Genomic DNA, 20,471 nt, shown 5'->3' with positions numbered 1-20,471 from the left:
GTCCAACAGAGTGGTTATCAACCCCGGGGCTCTGTTAGGCAGCATCTTTTATATTGATACTTTCTCTGAATAATTTACTATAAACTATATACTTAACCCTCTGGGGTGTGTCAATTGCAAACAACAGGTTGCTAAAAGAAGAATTCATTTTCTGCAGCCCCTTTTCCTCCAATTCATGTGCTTCTGAGTCCCTTCCTAAACCTGAAATTAGACTCTACTATTTCTGGAAGGCCAATCACGGGCAAGGACTAACCTAGGTGCTATGGGAAATTACACAGGTCTTAACAGGCATGGTCTATGAATTAGAGACAAACACAAGCAAGTCTCCCTTTACTTTCCTCTGTAGCTAAGGTTCTTTCTCTGCAAAGATCTGTTCTGGGCATTTGACAGCTGCAGAACTGACCTGCAAATAAATTCAACTGTATTCACAATTCCTAACAAATGATAGTGACCAGCTCCCTCATACTGGTGTGAAGAAAATATCTGCAGAGAAAGCAGACATATAGAAGAAAAAGCTGCATAAAATAAGTAGAAAGAGCTTGAGGATGCATAAATCCAATATATGCTCCTAGCTGTTTGTTAGAAAGCTAAGGCGCTTGGTTACTCACAAAAGACTCCACCTCTGATGACTTGGGAGTTTTGCTTTTAGGGTTCCCAGCTTGGAGATAGGATGGCCCATTTTCAACCCCCTTCAAAAATCATCTTTGGGATAAAATTTCCTTTCTCACTGCTAGTGAATAGGAATGGCTATCTATAATGCACTTAACTAAGAGATCTATTGCTCTTGATGGTTAAGAATAATGAATATTTCAGGTGGGTACACCTAGAAAAAGATCTAGAAAAAAAAGTAGTACCAACAAGAGGGCTGCGGTTGGAGACCAGGGTCCTGTAGCTCGCTTAGATATGGATTGTAAGAAGACTCATTTCTCTGAAATGGCATCCAGCCCTATTTCCTTGGACCCTAGGGCAAAATCTATGTAAGGGACATTTTACATGGGATGCCCCAATTCTTCTCCCCAATAAGGGGCTTCCATTCTCTTCTTCTTGCAGATCTGAGCATAAACAAGTTCAGAAACACCATAGAAGTCATTCAAGGTCACACAGCCAACACTGAGCAGAGGGTAAGCATTGAAGCCATCCTTTCTGTACTGAGATCTGCTGCTAGCCAACAGCTCTGCCTAGAGAATCTCTTCTACACCTGGATGACATAGCACTGTCACAAGCTTTGGGGGGGGGGGCGGGGAGTGACTCTTGCTATTGGAGGAGCCCCTTGCTTTTTTCACCTGGTTGGCCTGGGAGGACAGAGCCCTACTTCCATTCCTCTATCAGAGAATACCAGATCTACCACAGACATGGCCAGTCCACGCCTCAGACCTCTCTGTACGATTGCAATGTGTTCTGTTTCATGTTCTCTAAATGGTTTGCCAGGGGCGGGCAGCTGTGCTCTCCGAATCTCAGAGGGACTTCTGGGATTCTGGACAGGGTGGGGGCCGCCACAGCTCACTCTCTAGACTAGGAACAATACAATTCACCAAATGTGGAGCATCTGAGGAATTTAGGAGCTAAAAAGAGAAGCTTCTGGCTGGAAGTGGCTGAGATTCCTAGACCTGCAGGGTGTCAGGGAACTGTTGAAGGATGATTTGCTGGAGCAGGAACCAGGAGCCATTTATTCATCAATAGTTCCAGTGCTTTATTCAAAGGTATTCAGCTCATCCACCCCATTCTGACAGCTTTTATCCTCCCAAAAACCCTGATGTGTGTGTGGGGGGGTACCCACAGCCATATGCCATGGATGAGTACGTGGAGGTTCAGATAGAACTTCCCGAAGTCTTCCCAACCCAAGACCAACATGGCTGTGACTCCAATGTACATGTTTGTAATAACAACCATCTACAGCCTCTAATGATTTATTCCAAAGCTGATGAATATATTAGGCGGGCTTGCCTTCATCTCCTCCCCTAGCACTGATGTTTAGGAAATTAAAATAGTGGTGTTCACTTCTAAGCAGGAACAGGCAAAATAGCACTTGGGCTTGTCCCAGTTCCATGAATTAATTCTATCTTGGGGTTCTAATGGCAGCATAAACCAAAGAGCCCAGATTCCCATGATGAAATTATATCGTTAAAGCCCTTGGCAGCTAAGCTATTATTTTATGTAAAACATATGCATGGCTTCTGAGAATTCCTCTAGACCAGCAAACAGGGTGGAAATATATATACATATTAGTAATGATAGGTTCTCTGCGATCATGCGGGTCTTTAGGCGACGTTATTGATAGAAACGTCCCTCATTTGGAATCTGGAAGGTAAACAGTTTCAGATTCCAACTCTCCCTAGTAGAAAATCAAGGACTGGCCTCCTGGCCATGCAAACGAGGTCCTCAGAAACCTGCAGCTCCAGTTGCAGGGCCCGGTGCACCAGCATTCAAGGCATCTCTCTCCCCGAAGAGAGTCTGACACAAAGCAAGGAATCTTCCCAGAGCTGGCATCAAAGGCTGTGTGCTGGGGACCTCTCCTTGCAGCCATGGGGTGGGGTCAGCCGGGGCAAATACCTAAACATTTTCTCTAAAACGCCATAGTTGGAATTCTTACACACACACACACACACACACACACACACACACACACACACACACACACACACACACACACACACACACACACACACACACACACACACACACACACACACACACACACACACACTTCCTTGCCAGCCAGCTCCCGGCCTAGCCCCACCCATCCCACCCCACCTGCTGCACCAGACCCAGCATGAAAGAACTCTCCTCTGCGGAGAGGGACCTAGCCCCTGACACGCCCTGGCTATCTATAGAAAATCTCTCTGGGGGTTCTGCTGACAAGTCACTCGAGATCCCTCCTAGGGCTTTATTATGTCACAGGAACCTCGGCTGGAATGCGGAGGATTGAATTCCTAGCCCTTCCCTGTCCCTGGGGCCTTGGGAAAGGGAGCCAGACGCGCCGCAGCCCGACGGTGCTCTCGGGCGCCCCCTCCCGACCAGCTCTGTCCGCGGCCGGGCGCCCGCGGTGGCTCAGCTCAGGGTCACTTCTTCCTTCCTGGATTGAAGCTCCTGATTCTCTTCCAACCCACATACCGGATCGGACCCGCAGATCGGACCCTTCTCCCCCGCGTGGAGTTTTGGCACATTGCTGACCCCACCTGGCACATGAAAAGGCGAAGGTGACGGCTAGCAAACGGCCAGGGCGGACGCTGCCTGGCCAGGTGGTGACCTGCCCTCCAGGACAGGTAGAGGGAGGTCAGAGCCGGTGAGCACGGCAGCCAAGGCCCCCTCCCACCCCCCAGGGCCACCGGCTTGTGGTGCGGGCTAAATGGATTAAGACACATAAAAGATTCCAAAGAGTGCCTGGTGCCCAGGAGATCGCCAATGATTTTATTTCTATTATATTTCTATTACTGCAAAAACACCACTTTTATTGTTTCATGGTCCCAAAGCTTTTATGAGCACAGTGCTTGGAGAAGACCACGGATGGGGGTAACCGTCGGTTTATTTATTTCGTGGTGCTGGAGATTAAACCCAGTGTTGGGGTGCATGCTAGGCAAGCATTTTACCACTGACCTAGGTCTCTTGCCCCTGCTGGAAATATCTGTGGCACCTTATCACTTGCGGGTCATTTTTCTAAGCTTGCTTCTTTCTATCTATCTATCTATCTATCTATCTATCTATCTATCTATCTATCTATCTATCTATCTATCTATCTATCTATCTATCATCTGCAGTGTGACAGTGAACTCACAGTCTAGTAAATGGGAAGCACATGCTCTGTGGCTGAGCTATGCAGGAAAGGCCATCGTTTCCATCTTTTGGTGATGGAGACCCTGAGTTGGGCCTGGAGAGACCGAGTGGGGAATGGCTGGGCCCTGACAGTCATGGATCTGGTCCTAGTTTGGTCATGCTGTTTGAAGCTGAATCTTTTGTGGAGAGATAAAAGATAGGAAGTGAGACCCCTGCCTTATTTCTTCTGTGGGAATCTATCACCTGGTGTGACGGGCCCCTCCAGGAATGGGAGGGTTTAGAAGATAAAGCAAGAATAAAGAGCCCCCCAGTCCTTGGGTGCTTGCCTTCCTCTGGGATTGTTCTGCTCTTTAGAGAAGGAGAACGGAGTACAGGTGGGAACAGAGGACACATTTGATCTAAACCAAGAGCCCAAGGAGGCTCCTGCAGACTTATGACAAGTTGAAGAGTTGAATATTCAGAACTTGTCAGCAGTCCTTGAGTCTTTGAATGAACACACACACACACACACACATACCACATACCACACACCACACACCACACACACACACCCCACACATACTGGATGCACTCCATAATAACGCTTCACTACACTTCCACCCTAGCTGAGTAAGTGAAACATGTAAACACATAATAAATTATGGCTGTGCCAATGGGCCATAGAAGCCACAACTGTAAAACACTGCCCAGGGGAGAGAAAGTTTATAGAGATGTGACAGAACACCCCAATGTCATTGCCAACTGCATTATTTCACAGCCTGAGGAAGTGGGCAGAGCTGTTATGTCTTAAAGAAGGAAAATTTTTGTCCTTTTTTTGCCCCCTTAACACCTGATTTTTTTCCTCCTTTAAATATTGTGAATCTTTCCTCCTAATGGGATCATTGAAAAGTAGATTCCTTCCATTATTCTAAAAAAAGGACAAGGGAGGCATCGAATGAAGGAATTCCTCAAGGCCAGGTTTTAGCAGCTGCTGGTTTAACAGGGTGGAACTATTTCTGAAGGCCCTTAGTGGGTAGAAAGTCCATCCTGAGTGGAAAAGACCTTTCTGATGTCATGGCTCATGTGGGCCCCAGGTTGACAGGTAATGGCATGATTGGAACAGTCATTTCCCATGTGGGTTGTATACCCACATTCCCAACCATTGATTGGGGGTAAAAAAAAAAACAGATTAAAACACATGACAGATTCCTTAATGTGTGTATATGTGTATATATACTCTAATAAATTTCTCAACTTCCAATATTTTCAACTCATGGCTAAGTTTTTGTTTTTGCCGATCCCGGAGCTTGAACTCAGATCTCGGGTACTGTCCTTGAGCTTCTTTGTGCTCACGGCTAGCGTCTACCACCTGAGCCAGAGCATTTTTTGGGGAGTTGTTTATTGGAGATAGAGTCTCCTAGGTTTTTCTGCCTAGGCTAGCTTCAAAACACAATCCTTAGATCTCAGCTTCCTAAATAGCTAGGATGTGAGTCATCCATGTCTGGCTTAAGATTTTTATTGTTGGGGCTGGGAAGGTGGTTCAGTGGTAGAGTGCTTGCCTTGCATGCATGAGGCCCTGGGTTCGATTCCTCAGCACCACATAAGCAAAAAGAAAAAAAAGCTGGGAGTGGCGCTGTGGCTCAAGTGGTAGAGTGCTGGCCTTGAGCTGAAGAGCTGAGGGACAGCGCACAGGCCCAGAGTTCAGGCCCCACTACCGGACCCAAAAAAAAAAAAAAAGATTTTTATTGTTGTTGTTGTTGTTTTTTTCTTTTTTTTAGTCCATTCATTCACTTATCTATGTCTCTTTCCTCCCCACATTATCTGAAGCAAAGCCAAGATACCATAAATATTTTATATGGATCTAAAAATAAGTCTTCTCTCCTGAAAACCTTAGCCACATCATTATTATACTTTCACAGCATCGGCGCCGATTCCTCCATGTAACTGAACAGCTGATCAAAGTTCCCAGTTCTTCATGGTCCTAGGAATTCTTGTACTGTTTGGATCGGGATCTGGGTTCCTTCCATTGCCATGGATACCTACTTGCTTGTCCTGCAAGGCTCTCAGAATCCATTCATCCTGTTACTAATGTCTCAGTCTCTACTTCTACAACTCTTTTGGTGAAATAACTCAGGTTACTCTTGGCTAATCTTCAACAGGCTGGATCTTACAGATCTTGGTTCTGTGGCACTGCTTATCATTCATGCTGGTCTCTTATATTCCCTGAAAATAGGGACTTACGAGACTAAAAGAGGTGCAAAGGGAATGGTTTTGGCAGAAGACATCATGGAAAGACCGTCGTACCTGCTTGTCTCTGTATTTGTGATGTTAGCAATCTACAACCATCATCACCAAATGTCTTAATTCCCTAGCAATAACAAAATACACGGCTTGATTCTGTCCATGCGCTGTCATTTATCAGCTGTAACGGTTCCGTGAAAAGACCCTCTTCCTCAGTTCATTGCTATCCCTGAGCACAGAAGGCTGAATAAATACTTCTTTTTCTTTACCAGTTCTTAAAAAACCTAGCATGCTCCCATACTATAGCAATTTCTGCTGTATTTTTTAGCATTATGATAATGATCTGAGTCAAGTACATAAATATGGTTTACTAAATTGTTGTTCTCAAATGTTCCATTTTTATCCAGTGAAAACCTTTTGGGGCTGGTTCCTGAGTCCCTTTGACATGACCCAATTGTAACTGATAGTGTTGATTTACGACATGACAAGATGTTTGGGATTCACTTCCAAGACTAAAAATTAGACACGTGTCCAAGAATCTGCTTCTTTTTTTGGTGGAAAATGATATTTAGAGACTGCAATCTGTGATTGGAATCTTATCCTTGAATTTCTATTTATTTCTGTGATGTTTTATAACGTACACAATATTAATACCATGAGAAATATATACTTCATAAATGGCAAGCAAAGAAACACGTCTTTTCTAAAGAAGTGAGTAAAAGAAAGTTTAGAGACGAAATGGTTAATGCATAGATGAGAAAAAGACCCTTTTCCTTTCTGACTGCTTGGTCTTGGTCAAAGTCTTTTCTCTCTGAACTTCAATATGTTGAGGGATAAAATGAGCCATTGTCACTGCTACTTCCTGGGAATGTTAGAATGACCAAATCAAACAGACATAGCTAAGTAGGTAGATGGGAAAACAGATCGGTTTATACATATATACCTTTATATCTTCACACAGACAGCACCCAGCCTCACTCGACAGATGGGAGCTGCTCTTAGGATGTCAACTAAAAGCTTACTGTCAACAGACCTCCTTTTATCTAGAAGATTCTGTCTGCCCATAAGTGGTTTGCAAATCAGAGGAAAAGAGAAGCCACATATGGTAATCTTGGTCAGTCTTCAGGGGGCAGTAAATTTTGAAATTTGAAAAGCACTTTCTGGAGCTTGGAGAGATCTGGGTGTTTTTGTCAGAAAACCAGGAATTGGGCTGGGGTGAGGAGGGAGATGAGGGTCAGGGTTGATGGAGGACATTCTGAGATGAGCTGATGGATGACATTCAGGGATAAAAAGAGGCAACAAAGTACATCCGGGAAGGAAAGATTGTTCCGCAGTGCACAGGGGTGGTAGAAGACAAGGAATAGCTCTGTTGATTTTAAGAGAACCGATTTTGTCTTTCTATAGTAGGAAGAGACAGGCTGAGCTGACGTGGACCAAGGATCAAGTAGAGAAACAAAACCGCAGCCCAGGCTCTAGCAACCTGTCGTGTGACCCAGAAACCTACACGCTATGCGGCAAGCATCTCTCCAGCAGGAGGGAGATGCTGGAGGAAAACAGGCTGTGCAAATGACTTTGATGACCCCAGGCCCAGCAACCAGCAAGGGCCGTCTGGCTGCTTAAAGCAAATACCAGGAACAATCATAGGAACAGCACTGACCGGGAAACCCCTGGTGTGAACCTGGCTCAGGTGAAGCTGGACCTGGTCAGCCGTTCACAGGATCATGAGCCCGTGACCTGCCTGGCGCTGTGTGAGCCCCGTCAGCTGCCTTCCTCCATTTTGTCCTCACAGAGCTTACAGCGCAGACACACGGAGGGTGTGAGACATCCAGTAACCACACAAACTGGAAATGAGCTCCAGCAAAGAGATTCAAATGCAAGTCTGTCTCCCAGAGCCCTGTCTGCTACTCACCACCCCTTATACAATGACTCCTTCCACTCTATCCATTTAGTACACAACTTTTGACGGCTCATGAGCTGCTATGTATTGTGCATTAAGAATATCCTCGACGTATTCTATGGTTCTTTACATGTCCTCATTCATGTACTAAGAGCTTCCTGAGAGTCTTGTCTAATACTCCTAGTTTGCACACTGAGACACAGAGAGGTTAACTGAACTACCTCAGATCACACAGGGTTCGAGGCTTCATACCCAGGTGGTATGGATGCATAACCTGCACAGTGTACTGCAGGTAGTATGCTGTCTCCCTGTGGGTGCTCATGTGGGCCAGTGACCCCTCTCTACCCGTGTTTCCTTCTAATGCAATAGTGGCCTACTTCCCCCAGACCCTCCACTGCTCCATGGACCAGTTCCACGGAGCTTCCCTGGGAACTGGAGGCCAGACACAGCAGGGCGACGCCTTTGGCTGCCAGTTCCATGCTAATGCCAGCACCTGCTTCCCGCCGATGCACCTGTGATCCAGATGGGAGTCAGGCAGGCCCCTTCGGTGCTCTGATTTTGGGACCTGAGTGTGGGGGAGGGGTAACAGCACATGTACCAGGGAGATGACACGTGCAATGACCCCGGTGCCTGAAGAACTTTCTTTGTTTTAATTAAAAACTCTCCTTGGAAAGTCAGCAGAATAGCACAAGTAGGCGGTACCCAGAGCGGAGAGAAAATCTCTGTCCCTTAGGGACTGACAAATGCCTGTTCTACTGAAATTCACACTCCAATTTATCTCCCTTAATGACCACACAGGAAAATGATCACAGCAGCAAAGCGACATTAAAAATGTGAAATGGATAAATAACCTGGTGGTGGCTGAGCCCACTTGAAATATGGAGCTCTGAAGGGCACACGCTGACCCAGGAGCGGCCTTTGGAAGGAAGGACACAGGACATACATCAAGTGTTTCTCTGGATAAAAATAAAGGAACTCGTGTGCTCCAGCGGCCAGGCACTGGCAGGTTGCTTTGCTCCTGGGCAGGGCTGGGGGCTGCTCTAGGTCATCACCCTGCAGTGGCTCCCGTGTCACCAGCTGGGTCATCAGCAGCTGTGTTAAGGGTAACTGAGATGGTGGGGGTCAGAGGGGCCTCTGAGGTCACAGCTTACAGCCTGACCACCCCGCTTTGCAAATGAGGAACGAGGCCCACAGACAGGAGGTGACGCAGCCAGACAGTCCATGCGCGTTTCCTGTGGCATGTGTAGAACAACCAAATTGGTCATCAGATTGGAATGTCAGCTGTGCGATCCCCACCACTAATGTCTGTGAACTCAGTGAGGTTACAGATACTGCTGAGCCCTCTAGGTGTGAGCGCATGTGTCCTCATGACCACCTGGCAGGATGGGTACTGAGGCAGGCCAAGGGCTCATAGATGAGGGCAGTAGAGACCAGGAGAGAACTGAGTGCACGTTGTGGGGAGTGACAGGGTCAGTTTCAAGCCAGCCCAGGCACAGGTTCCCATCTTATTGTGCCTTCCTCGCAGGGAAGAATGGCAATGTGGGAAAGTATACCATATTCAGACCATCTCTCCCCCTCTTAGGAGCTAGCTTTACCATTAAAAAACCTCACGGCTGGACACTGGCGGCTCATGCCTATAATCCTAACTACTCAGGAGGCTGAAATGCAAGGATCATGGTTTGAAGCCAGCCTGGGCAGGAAAGCTCATGAGATTCTTATCATCAATTAACTATATATTAAAACAAAACAAAACCTGAAAGTGGAGCTGCGGCTCAAATGATAGAGTGCCATCCTGAGCAAAAAAGAAAAGAAGAAAAACTCAAGGACAGCACCCAGGCCTTGAGTTCAAGCCCCAGTACTGGCAAAAAAAAAAAAAAAATCATTACGAAGTCTATAGGGGAACATGGTAAATGGGAAATACAATACTTAGTGTAAAACTATGCAGAGGAAAATGTAAGAAGAACCCTTAAACACTAGCTGTTGCTCAATAATATGGTTAGCTCTTTGTTTCTTTCTGTTTTTTCCCCATTTGAATGTTCTAGAACATGGTACAGGTCTTTTGTAATGAGCAAATAAATGTAATCATTTTCTTTTAAAGAACTAGCCCTATACTCTTAGAATCAATAAGGAAAGGGATAAAAAGAACAGTAATATTTTTTTCTTTCAGTAGTAATAAAATCTAATAAGTAATTCATTTGCAACATGAGACAGAAGACCATTAGTCAAGGCCCATACCTAACACGAGACCCTTTGCACATTCCATCAAAGGCAACAGAAACTAAAATTCAAAGAACCTCAACTTTGAAGCTACCCTACTTTTTTGGCTTGTGTAGTCTAGTCTATAAATAAAAGGGGATAACCTTCCTATGTTTAGCAGGGTAATGACCAATCCCTCTGTCTTCCTAGCTGTCACCGAGTGCCAGCCAGCATGGATGGCTGCGTCGAGCTGAAGGGCTCCTTACCGCCCTCTCAACTTTCCAAGGCACAGAGAGGAGCACTCATGTGCTCAAGATCTTGGGAGCCCTAATATTAAATGCTGAATAGAAAGTCAGTCCTAGCAAGAGTCTTCCTCTCCTAGAGGAGCTAAACCTTTGAGATAGATTCAAATGTGGCAGGCGATGCCTTTGCTGTCACTCTTTAACAGTGGATATTGCTGGATTATGGGTTATGTTTGTTTGAGGGACTGTGGAAGTGTTTCTGTTGCACACTGTCTATCCTGGTGGGATTTGAGCTCCTGCCACTGACTGGGCTGAGTTCTACTTCCTTTGTTAAGCATAAGAGCTCCTGGTCCAACTGAGGAACTCCGTCAGCAGGGCCAGCAAAGCCAACATAAAAGGGAAGCGAGGAAAGGGAGAAAAGAGGAGACAGGAGAGGTGGGAAAAGAAAGAAAAGGAAAGAGAACAAGAAAAGGGAGAGAAAGAGAGCAAGAAAAGAGAAGAGGAGTAGAAAGAGGAGAGGACAGGAGAGGAACAAAGGGGTTGGAAGGATCTTACCTTTGTAGGACGATGAGATTCACTATGATGCCCATGGAATCCCGAGTCTGGGATCTTGGGCTGGGATCTTGCACGGTTCTAGGCTCTGTGGCTGCCATTATTATTTACAGTCACTGGGGACTTCCACTAACATTTGACTCATCTCCATTGCCAATTAAATTGAGAGTTTCCAACAGTAAGGAAAAATCATTTCTTGGAGCAAAATCAGCAATCAGTTCAGACACATGTACTGAGTCTCTGCAGGATCATATCATCACGCTGGACTTCTCAGAGCTCTCTACAGCTTGCTTTTCAAAGATAGTGAAAAGCATAAGAACTGAAAACAGGATGGAAGACACTTATTTTCAAAACACTAGGCTAGAGCTCCATGAAGAGAGAAGATAAAAATCACCAACTCATTTTAGCTGCAAAGGCAGGCCATAAACGCGCACGCTATCTGGTGGTTACCTAGGGTTGAGCATGCGTGGAGGTAAGCACCAGAGCAAGGACAACTCAAGGGAACATACTGCTGCTTGGGGGCTTAGCACAACACGCATCCTCAGGTTCAGCCAGCTGGGCCTGGGCGGGGTGGAGAAGGACGTCTCTGTTCTATGTAGTCATCAAAGGCTTCACTTCACCACATCCTTTGCCATTTTCAATGTGTTGTGGCTTCTCTGCAAATAGGAGTCAGGATTGAATGTGTTTTTTGACAAGCCTGTCTTGCTTTGCTTCTACCTTTATTATTCATCTGTTAAAACTGAGTCAGAAGTGCAAAAGAGGCTGGGACTTAGCCTCTTTGCTTGCTTAGGAGGGAATGGAAATGCATGTTCAAATGGATCATTGGTCTCTGCCACACAGGGAAGAACTAAGACCTTCTTTATTAATTGATTAATTAATTAATTAATTAATTAATTAATTTTGCCAGTCTTGAGCTTGAACTCAGGGCCTAGGCACTATCCCTGAGCGCCTTTTGTTCCACGCTAGAACTCTACCATTTGAGCCACAGCTCCATTTCTGGCTTCTTGGTAATTTATTGTAGATAGGAGTCTCACAGACGTTCCTGCCTGAGCTGGCTTCAAACTGCAATCCTCTGATCTCAGCCTCCTGAGTAGGGAGGATGACCAAGGGGAGCCACCAGCGCCCAGCTGGCTCTTTACTTTTCATCTTACAGCGAACCCCCAGCTCATGCGCTACTTACAGGCAAGTCCCATGCAGCTCAGTAATGGAACGGACAGGAGAATCAAAGATTCAAGGGATGGCGGGAGGACAAGGAGGATTCTAAAATGGAGAGAGTTCTCTGTGGAAGGAGAAGGTACACACTCACCTCTCTGTTCTTGTTAGATGCTAAAAATGTGGCGTTGGTAAGAAATCACGGCAGTATCCAAAGAGTTTCATTGGCAGATTTTCTGTGTTTTGACAGGGCTAAATTTAAGTCAGACCTTGCTTCTTTCTCAAAACAAGAGTGTTTGATTGATTATTTTGGTGTTACAATTTCTAGATGTTGTGACTAGAGCCCACATCCTAAAATAATCCCATTAGTAATGATTTTTCTTGTTATGAGAGCGTCTCTGAGCTGTGGCTTCCTTCCCTGGCAAGTCTGAACCCAGAGAGTCAAGCTGTCATTACCATTCGACCATGGCCATTCTTAAAAGGCAGAAATAGAAGGATCACTGTTCAAAGCCAGCCTGTGCAAAAGTGAGTGAGACTCTATTTCAGAAACACACCAGATACAGTGATGGTTCATGCCTGTACACAGGAGGAAAAGGTAGGGAGGATTGCAGGCTGAGGCTGGCCCAAGCAAACTCAGGGTGAGACCCTACTTAATAAGCTAAAAGCACATGGGTCTGGAGCCTTGTTATGGCTCAAACCAGCAAAGGTTCAGCCCTAGCTTCCTGGCATCCTGGCTTCCATACTCTTCTACCTTTCTGCCAAAAAACCTACTCTTGGAAGAGTGTGTCATCTAAACTTGTTTGTTTTTTAAAACAATATTTCAAAGAATCATATGAAATACACTTTTACAGCCTGATATAGTGTCTCATTCCTGTAATTCCAGTTGCTCAGGAGGTAGAAATCAGGAGGATTGTAGTTTGAGCCCAGCCTGGTCAAAGAGTCTATGATCAATAAAGCTGGGCATGGTGGTTCCCACCTGTCAGTCCAATGATGCCAAGAGGCACATATATAGGAGGATTTGCCTTGGTCATAGTCATCAAATCCTTTTCCACCCAGCAGCAGAGGCCACCTGCTACATCTCTGTGGCACATAGTGGGTGTTCAATAAAAGCACGGGAGTGACTGGATGGAGTGATCAGATGACAGAAGACAGAGGGAGAGCCCCTCAGCTAAGGGTCATAGAAATAGGGCAGATACAGCCTTACAGCCCCGGAAACAAGCAAAGCCTTATCTACAGGGGAGATAATCTGGACAGCTCTTCCATTTACAGAAAGGATTCATCACAAGGGGCCTCTAAAGTGGAGGCTGCTTTACCAGTTCTGTGCATTTGATTACGGATCGTCGAGCATTTTGCAAAGGCCAGAAGCTAAAAGCGCAGCCAATCGGAGCCTCAGAACAGAACCGGGAGGCCTGGGAAACCACCCCGAGAGTCCCTGGGGAGAAGGATTTGATGACAGACTCTTCAGTCAGCACAGAACTCTTCAGAACAAGCCCAAAAGACAAGAAAGAAAAGGCAAGCCGCAGTCAGTCACAGGAGCAACCATTTGAGCTGCTGGTCCCAAGATCTTTCAACAGATTACACACGGTCCTTGTCACAGGAAGGGTGGGGGGAAGATGACAGAAAGTCTACCTGTAGTCCCTTTCCAGAGCTAGTGGAGACAGACTTCCCAATGAATAGGGAATAAAAGGAGGCAGGGGTTTGTTGGGCCTGCAATGTGCACCCATTGTGGTTTCCGTGACGTTACTGTGACGCAAACTGTCAAGTTCATTCACCTCTTCACTTAGTACCACTGATCACCCGCGAGATGGAGGCTGGGCCTGAGGCTGGGCACGGAAGAGGAAATGCTGACCAGAATCTGGAGGAGCCTTTTTCCTCTCAAAGATGAGGGAGTCCTTCCTCTCAAGGATCTGGGCTTTCAGAGGGAGGACTCAAGTAAGCACTTACCAGAGCTCACAGGTTAGTTTCCTGTGGGAAAAGTGCTAGCACAGGAAGAAGGCCATGAGGCAGCCAGGGCTGGGACACCAGGAGCTTCTCTAGCAAGGGTAGGAGAGGCTCTGCCCCAGGGGGGTCCTCTGAGTCATCTGAAGAAGGAGGAGGAGGAGGCTGGAGAAGGTAATCTTGAACCATCCAAGTTGGAGACCCTCTGGTGGGGAAGAGCTAAGTATATTCTAGGATGAAAGAGAGGCCATTGTGGTTGAACTCACACAGAGACGGGAAGGATGAGGATGGAGCTGGACTTTACCAGGCTTTAGAAAACCAGTGAGGACTGTGGGATTATCCTATGAAGCAATGGGTGGCTCTTGGAAGGATTTCTTCAGGAGATGGCAAGATGGATTTACTGACAAGTCATTTTGCTGGAAGCCATGGAGAATAGAGTATAGGGGAAGAAGAAAGCAGAGCATCAGTTAACTGGCTACTGAACGGCCCAAGTAGAAGATGATGGTAACATGGGGACCTAGAGCTGAGCCCAGCTGGGATGTGGGTGACAACAGGAGGGCTATCTCCCACGTCCTCTCTGTGGTCACTGCTCCTAAGAACCATGGCTATCAAAGCAGAGCTAACCATTAAGATGGGCATAGCTGGGCGCCGGTGGCTTCTGCCTGTAATCCTAACTATTCAGGAGGCTGAGGTCTGAGAATCACAGCTTAAAGCCAACCCAGGCAGGAGAGTCCGTGAGACTTTTATCTCCAATTAACCACCAGAAAGCCAGAAGTAGCACAGTGGCTCAAAGTGATAGAGCAAAAGAGCTCAGGGATAGTGCCCAGGCCCTGCGTTCAAGCCTCACCACTAACAACAAAAAAAAAAGAACACGACCTCAAAGGTGGATGGAAAGAGCTATGGGTGAGAGTACCTGTAACACAGTCATCTGGGAGGCCCAGAAAATTTCCCTTCCCTCCATCCCATAAGTTCCTAGCTTTGGGCTAGCTTCATAGCACCCTCCCTTTTGCTCTTGATCTTGAGCATTCTCTTGGGGAGCCTCATTTTCAGGTACGGCACCCACAAATAATCTTGGACCATGTTGGGGCACAGTGGCCTGTGTCAGCCTGGTGGGGAGCCAGTGACCTCTCCCAATCAGAGGCCAGCAGGGGCTCCTTGTCCCCTCCCCCAACAACCTCACCTACAGAGAAGATTTGGGCTAACTCCTGCCACGTACACATGGAACTTACTAACAGACAAGCACAAGAGGGTCACATGACTGGATCTGTAAGCTCCATGGAGTCCCAGCTCCCTAGTTACCACCCCTGCTTCCTCCCTCCCACTTTGCCAAGAGACTGATCTTCCCAAACAAGGAGTCCGATTCTGTTTTGCTAAATTCTCCAATGGCCTTCTCACAGCACAATGAAAAGGAACTCTACCTTCGTTCTCTTGAGAATTTGGGTTTGGCCTCTTTCAGTTGCTGTTAAACACCAAGCTGTCCCGACCCTCTGTGCCTCTGTACATACACCTCCCACACCAGAAGGCCCTGAGTCCCTCCCCCATCCTCTCTTCTGGTGACTCCTTGGGGCTCACCTTGGGGCTCTTCTCTGACATGGCTGTCCAACTTCAGTTAAATCAGATGCCTCCCTCCTAGCTTGTAGCCTCTTTTATGGTCCTGGTGGACAGCTCATTGGGCCCAGCATGCCACCTGCTTCACTGCAGAAGCAGCTAAATATTTATTCAATGAATGATCACCTCCCATGCCCTGGGTTGTCTATTTCGTGCTTGTTTGTTTTGTTTTATAGCGGATTTTAAATTCCTCACATTTTCAAGGCATAGAAGGTGACACAGATGAGATCGTTGTGGCTCTGTTGGCAAATTCCCAGAAGCCTAAGCGGCATCTTAGAGACTTGTTTCAAATATCAATTCCCAGGCCCTAAATGTCCAGTCAAGTTGTCAAAATTAATGAATTTTAGCAGAATTCACATAGCACGGAATTCATTTTTTAAATGTATGATTTGGTGATTTTTAGTGTTCCTACATATTTTTAATATTTCATTTAAATTAGTATTTTATTAATACAACCATCATCTCTATCTAACTGGAGAACATTTTTATTACCCTAATGAGAAACCAGCATTTGTCAGTAGTTATTTTCCATACTTCTTTTCTCCCTGGAAACCAGGAAGTTACTTCTTGATCTTGACCAATTTGTACGTTTTCAGTATTTTCTATTAAGGGAATCATGCAATATGCAGTGTTTTGTGATGGCTTCATTGGCTTAGCTTTAGTTCTTTTAAGGTTCATTGATGTGGCAGCATATATCAGTATTTTGTTAGTCTTATGACTGAATAATATTTATGAGTGTATGTGTGTATGAGAGAGACAAAGACAGAGACAGAGAGGGACAGATTTTGTTTATCCATTTATCAGTAGATAAACAAATGTTTTCACTTTTTGCTTACTACAGATCATGCAGATTTGAACATTTGTGCTCAACTTTTTGTTTGGATCTTGGTGTCCAGTTCTCTCAGTTAACAAACTCAAGAAAGTGGAATTCCCCTGTGTTCAACTTCCTGGGGCCCTACTGAAACCTTAACTTTTTGAGAAATTGCTGTTTTCTTCCACGAGTTTTATCATTTAGCTCGTTTTTATTATTTCTTTTATATCTGACTATATTTTTGATATTTGATTATTTTTTGATTATTGATTGATTTTGAATTTATTTTTGTATATGGTATGAGGCCAGGATCCAAACTTACCCTTAGGCATGCGAATAAGTATCATTTGTTGAAAAGATTTTTCCTGCCGAATGGTCTTGCCTCTGTTATAGGAAATCAACTGGCTGTAAAAATGAAGATTTCTATCTGGACTTCCACTTGTAGTTCATTCAAATGTGTGTCCACCCTTATGTCCGTGTCACATACCCAAGTGGCCAAATAACCGTGTTTTGGAAAACCTTGCTCTAAAGTACAGTTGCTGTCGGTAGAAGCTGTTCAGAACAATGGCTCCCATTAAGCATCATAAACATCACAGGGTCTAGAAGAAACAATAAATAATGTCGCAGTCTCCTTTCTCCTCTCTTGTTCTGCTTCAATAGGATGCGACAGGACTCAGGAAACTGTTAATAAATAACCACTCTTATGATCATCTAGATTTGGGAATTTCTGCTCCAAGTCACATTTAACATCTTCTCGACATAAAGAACTTATACTACTAGGAAAGATAAAATATAAAGTGGAAATTTGACCCTGAAACATGTTAAATAAGCATGCTGTGTGTATTTGGATGCTGGAAGGTATCTTTCCAATGAAAAGGCTGAAGACAATTTCTGCAAAGAACTCAGAGGCAGAAGGACACATGTTCCTCTAAGATGTCTAGACTGGGGAACAGCTAGCCCACACTTCAGTGAGTATGGAGATGTGAGACCTGACCCAAGGCCAGGCACTCTGCCTTCCTCTGTGTTCCTGCAGCTCCATGCTTTCTGTCTGTCTTCCCAGTAGACTGTGGGTCTTGGATCCCCAATGCCCATCACTGTATCTCACAGATCCCAGGTAGCCAATACAATATTGAATGAAATGAAACATTTTTCTACGCTTAGCCCAATGCATAGCAAATGCATAGGTCAAATGGCATAGCAGGCTTTGTATAAAAATGCTAGGTATGTGGTACTTTACAAACAGAATGGGGAGAGAATTAAGCCATGGGATTTCAAAGATTATTAAAGAAAAAAAAAACCAAGCAATTATTTTTGAACCATGGTTATCATCTCTGTCCCCACCCACCTGCCTACCAACTGTATTTATCAGGGTCCCAACAGGAAACAGATGGCTCGCCAGCACTGAATGGAGGGACTATTTACAGACGAGAGGTAGAATTCAGAGAACAAGGAACAAAGCCTCAGAGACTAACCACAGTGCGATGTCTGTCTAACCATCCCCAGGCCTGAAAGGACAAAGGGTCAGAGCAGGTTGGCCAGGATTTAGCAGGAGCCGGAATGCAAGGGAGGGCTGCCTAGGAGGACGTGGACTGTGGACAGGAAATCCTTCTGGAACAAGCTGAAAACAGATAGCACATCCTTCCACGATGAGCAGGAAGACCTGGATGGCTTTGATAGGAATCCCTTGAGGGGAAAAGAACTAAGGGTGGTAGAGGCAAATGGGTTAGGTGGGACTTGGTCTATGGCCTGTCTGGCTTCTTTGGAATGTGGTGCTATCGTTAATTTAGTCATTATGCACTTATTGAGTCTTCTTATGTGCTAGGCACAGTTCCTGGCACTCAGAACATGAGGATGAATAAGATACTTTCCTGCCTTTAGGAAGTTTGTAGTGGTGAACATAGACACAATACAACAGTACCATGGGTGAGTGAGTGCATCCATTTCCAGGGCTGTTTCGCTGAACAACATCCATGTGCTGTCTTCCGGTTCTGGGGGCTGGAAGCCCACGACTGAGGTTTCAGCTAGGCTGGTTTCCTTCTGAGGGCTGGGAGAAAAGGACCCAGGAATCTCCTCAGCGTCTGGTGGCTCCTGGCAATCCCTGGTGTTCCACGGCCTCAAAAGCATTCTTCCCTGCTCTGCCTTCATCTCAACATGGCGCTCTCCACACAGGGGGGTCTGGGTCCAAATGTACCCTTTTTTATAAGGACACCGATCCTCCGGAATCAGTATCAACTAATTACATCTGCATTGACCTTATTTCCCATTCAGAAATCCTGTGGTTAGGATGTTAGTATATCAGTTTTAGGGATGGAATTCGCCCCATCACCATGGGGCTATGCTCGGGGTATTTAGAACCATTCACATGGTAGGTGTGGAGTATGTAACCAATCGAGATGCCTTACTGGTGTTAAAGGATGAGTACGAGTTGGATAAGTAAAGCGTTGATTGGGTCAAGGCAGAGAAGGGCAGCAGGATGTCTCCGTCCTGGAGGGGATGCTGAGGGAGAAACAAGACACAGTGCCTGGCAGTCTGGTATGAGCTGATAGGTCGTGGCCACGGAAGGGTCCACAGCTCTATTCTAGAAGAGCTTGTGTGAACTGCACAGACCAAGAGAAATGATGTAAGAGTTAAGCAGGGACTCAACAAGTCCCATTTTGCCTTTCTGAGGGGACACCCTGGCAGCCAAGTAGAAATGGAAAGATCTGCAAACAGGGCAAAAACCCAGAGGCTGTTGTATCCAGTTAAGTGAGGAAGTGGAAGTAGAGAGCCAAGAGATGCATGGGGCAGGTGATTTGAGTGGGGGAGGGGAGAGGGGAGGGACAGGGCTGTAGGAAGGCGAGGATGGGGAGGAAGGAAAACGAACATTGTCCTCATTGCTAATTTGAATATGCATAAGTGGTACCTATGGGAAAAGTTAGGAGGAAGCACAAGGTTAGAGAGAAGGCTGCTTTGGGAGTTATTTGCATGTCCCAGGAGAGAGGATGAGTTTCACCGGGGAGCGAGTGTGGTGGCGTGAGAAGAACATTGAGTGAGAACAGGCATCCAGGGCCACCAACGTGCACGTGGCTGGTGGGAAGGAAAGGACCAGTTCAGACCACCAAGGGAACAGAGAACACAGCCTAGATCAGGAGCTGTCACACAAGGTTATCTGCAATTTCAAATGCCACAGAAAGTTCTAGGAAGGAAAGGACTGAACCTTTTCAATGTATTATCCGAGATGGTGTTGGTCACCTACCCAGCATAGTTTTTTGGTAGCTGGGAACAGAGGCCAGAGGACAAAGAGGAGAAGAACGGTTGGTCTTAGAGCCACCCAAAGTTTGGAAGGCCATGGGAGAAATTGAGAGGGACCTAGAGGTAGACATAGGTCATGTAATGAATACAGGCACTGGCTAAGGGGAGATGGAAGAGATTTCAGAAACGAAGCAGAGGTGCTGACCATCCAAGTCTGAGGGAGGAAAGCACACCTCTGAACCTGACGGTGAGGATGGATGTGGATAAGAAGGTGTTTTAGGAACAGGGTGGAAAGCTGAGGGATCTGGACTCATGACCTTAAAATTAGAGACAAGCATATCTACTGACGATGATGAATGGACGTTAGAGTAGGCGCGTTGGGGGGCAGTGTTAAGGGACTTGGAGTGATCACCTGGGGACAGGGGAGAGAGAGGTCCCTGGGACCAGGTCAAGGTAGAATGGACAGCAGAGAGGAAGTTGAGCCCAGGTACTTGTTATAGCCTGGCCTAGCCACAGGCAACTGCTTCCCCAGTGCTCAGCCTCAGAGACTGAGCAAGGACAAAGGTAGGCAGGACCCCCTCTCCTGCATCCAGATGAGGGTTCCCCTTGGTGAGTCTTAGGGGAGTTGAGGAGTCTAGTGACACCTGTTTTGCCCACTAGATCCCTGGTTCCCAGGAGGAAGGGAGGGAGGAGAGAAGAACCTAACCACTGGACAGACGAAGGAGGGGTCAGTGGATGTGAGGACTCAGGCTGGAAAGATGCACAGATAGGCTGCCAAGGGTTTTCATTATTCTGAGCGTGACATACAGGGGACCAGCCAGGCCTCATGCAAAAGATTCTAGCTACTCTGCAA

The 20,471-nt window shown here is 46.1% G+C and overlaps 1 long non-coding RNA gene across 1 annotated transcript; it reads left to right on the top strand.

Moving 5' to 3' along the window:
• Nucleotides 1–2,956: 2,956 nt before the first annotated feature.
• LOC138826768 (uncharacterized) lies at nucleotides 2,957–8,078 on the top strand. Its single transcript, XR_011371841.1, has 3 exons — nucleotides 2,957–3,283; nucleotides 6,953–7,096; nucleotides 7,396–8,078. It is a non-coding gene; the product is annotated as an uncharacterized lncRNA (long non-coding RNA).
• The last annotated feature ends 12,393 nt before the right edge of the window (nucleotides 8,079–20,471 follow it).

Source organism: Dipodomys merriami, unplaced genomic scaffold (genome assembly GCF_024711535.1).
Source record: "Dipodomys merriami isolate MVZ:Mamm:240054 unplaced genomic scaffold, mDipMer1.0.p SCAF_15, whole genome shotgun sequence".
NCBI lineage: Eukaryota > Metazoa > Chordata > Mammalia > Rodentia > Heteromyidae > Dipodomys > Dipodomys merriami.
Note: the sequence above shows the minus strand (reverse complement) of the source record. Positions and strands in the feature narration are given on the sequence as shown.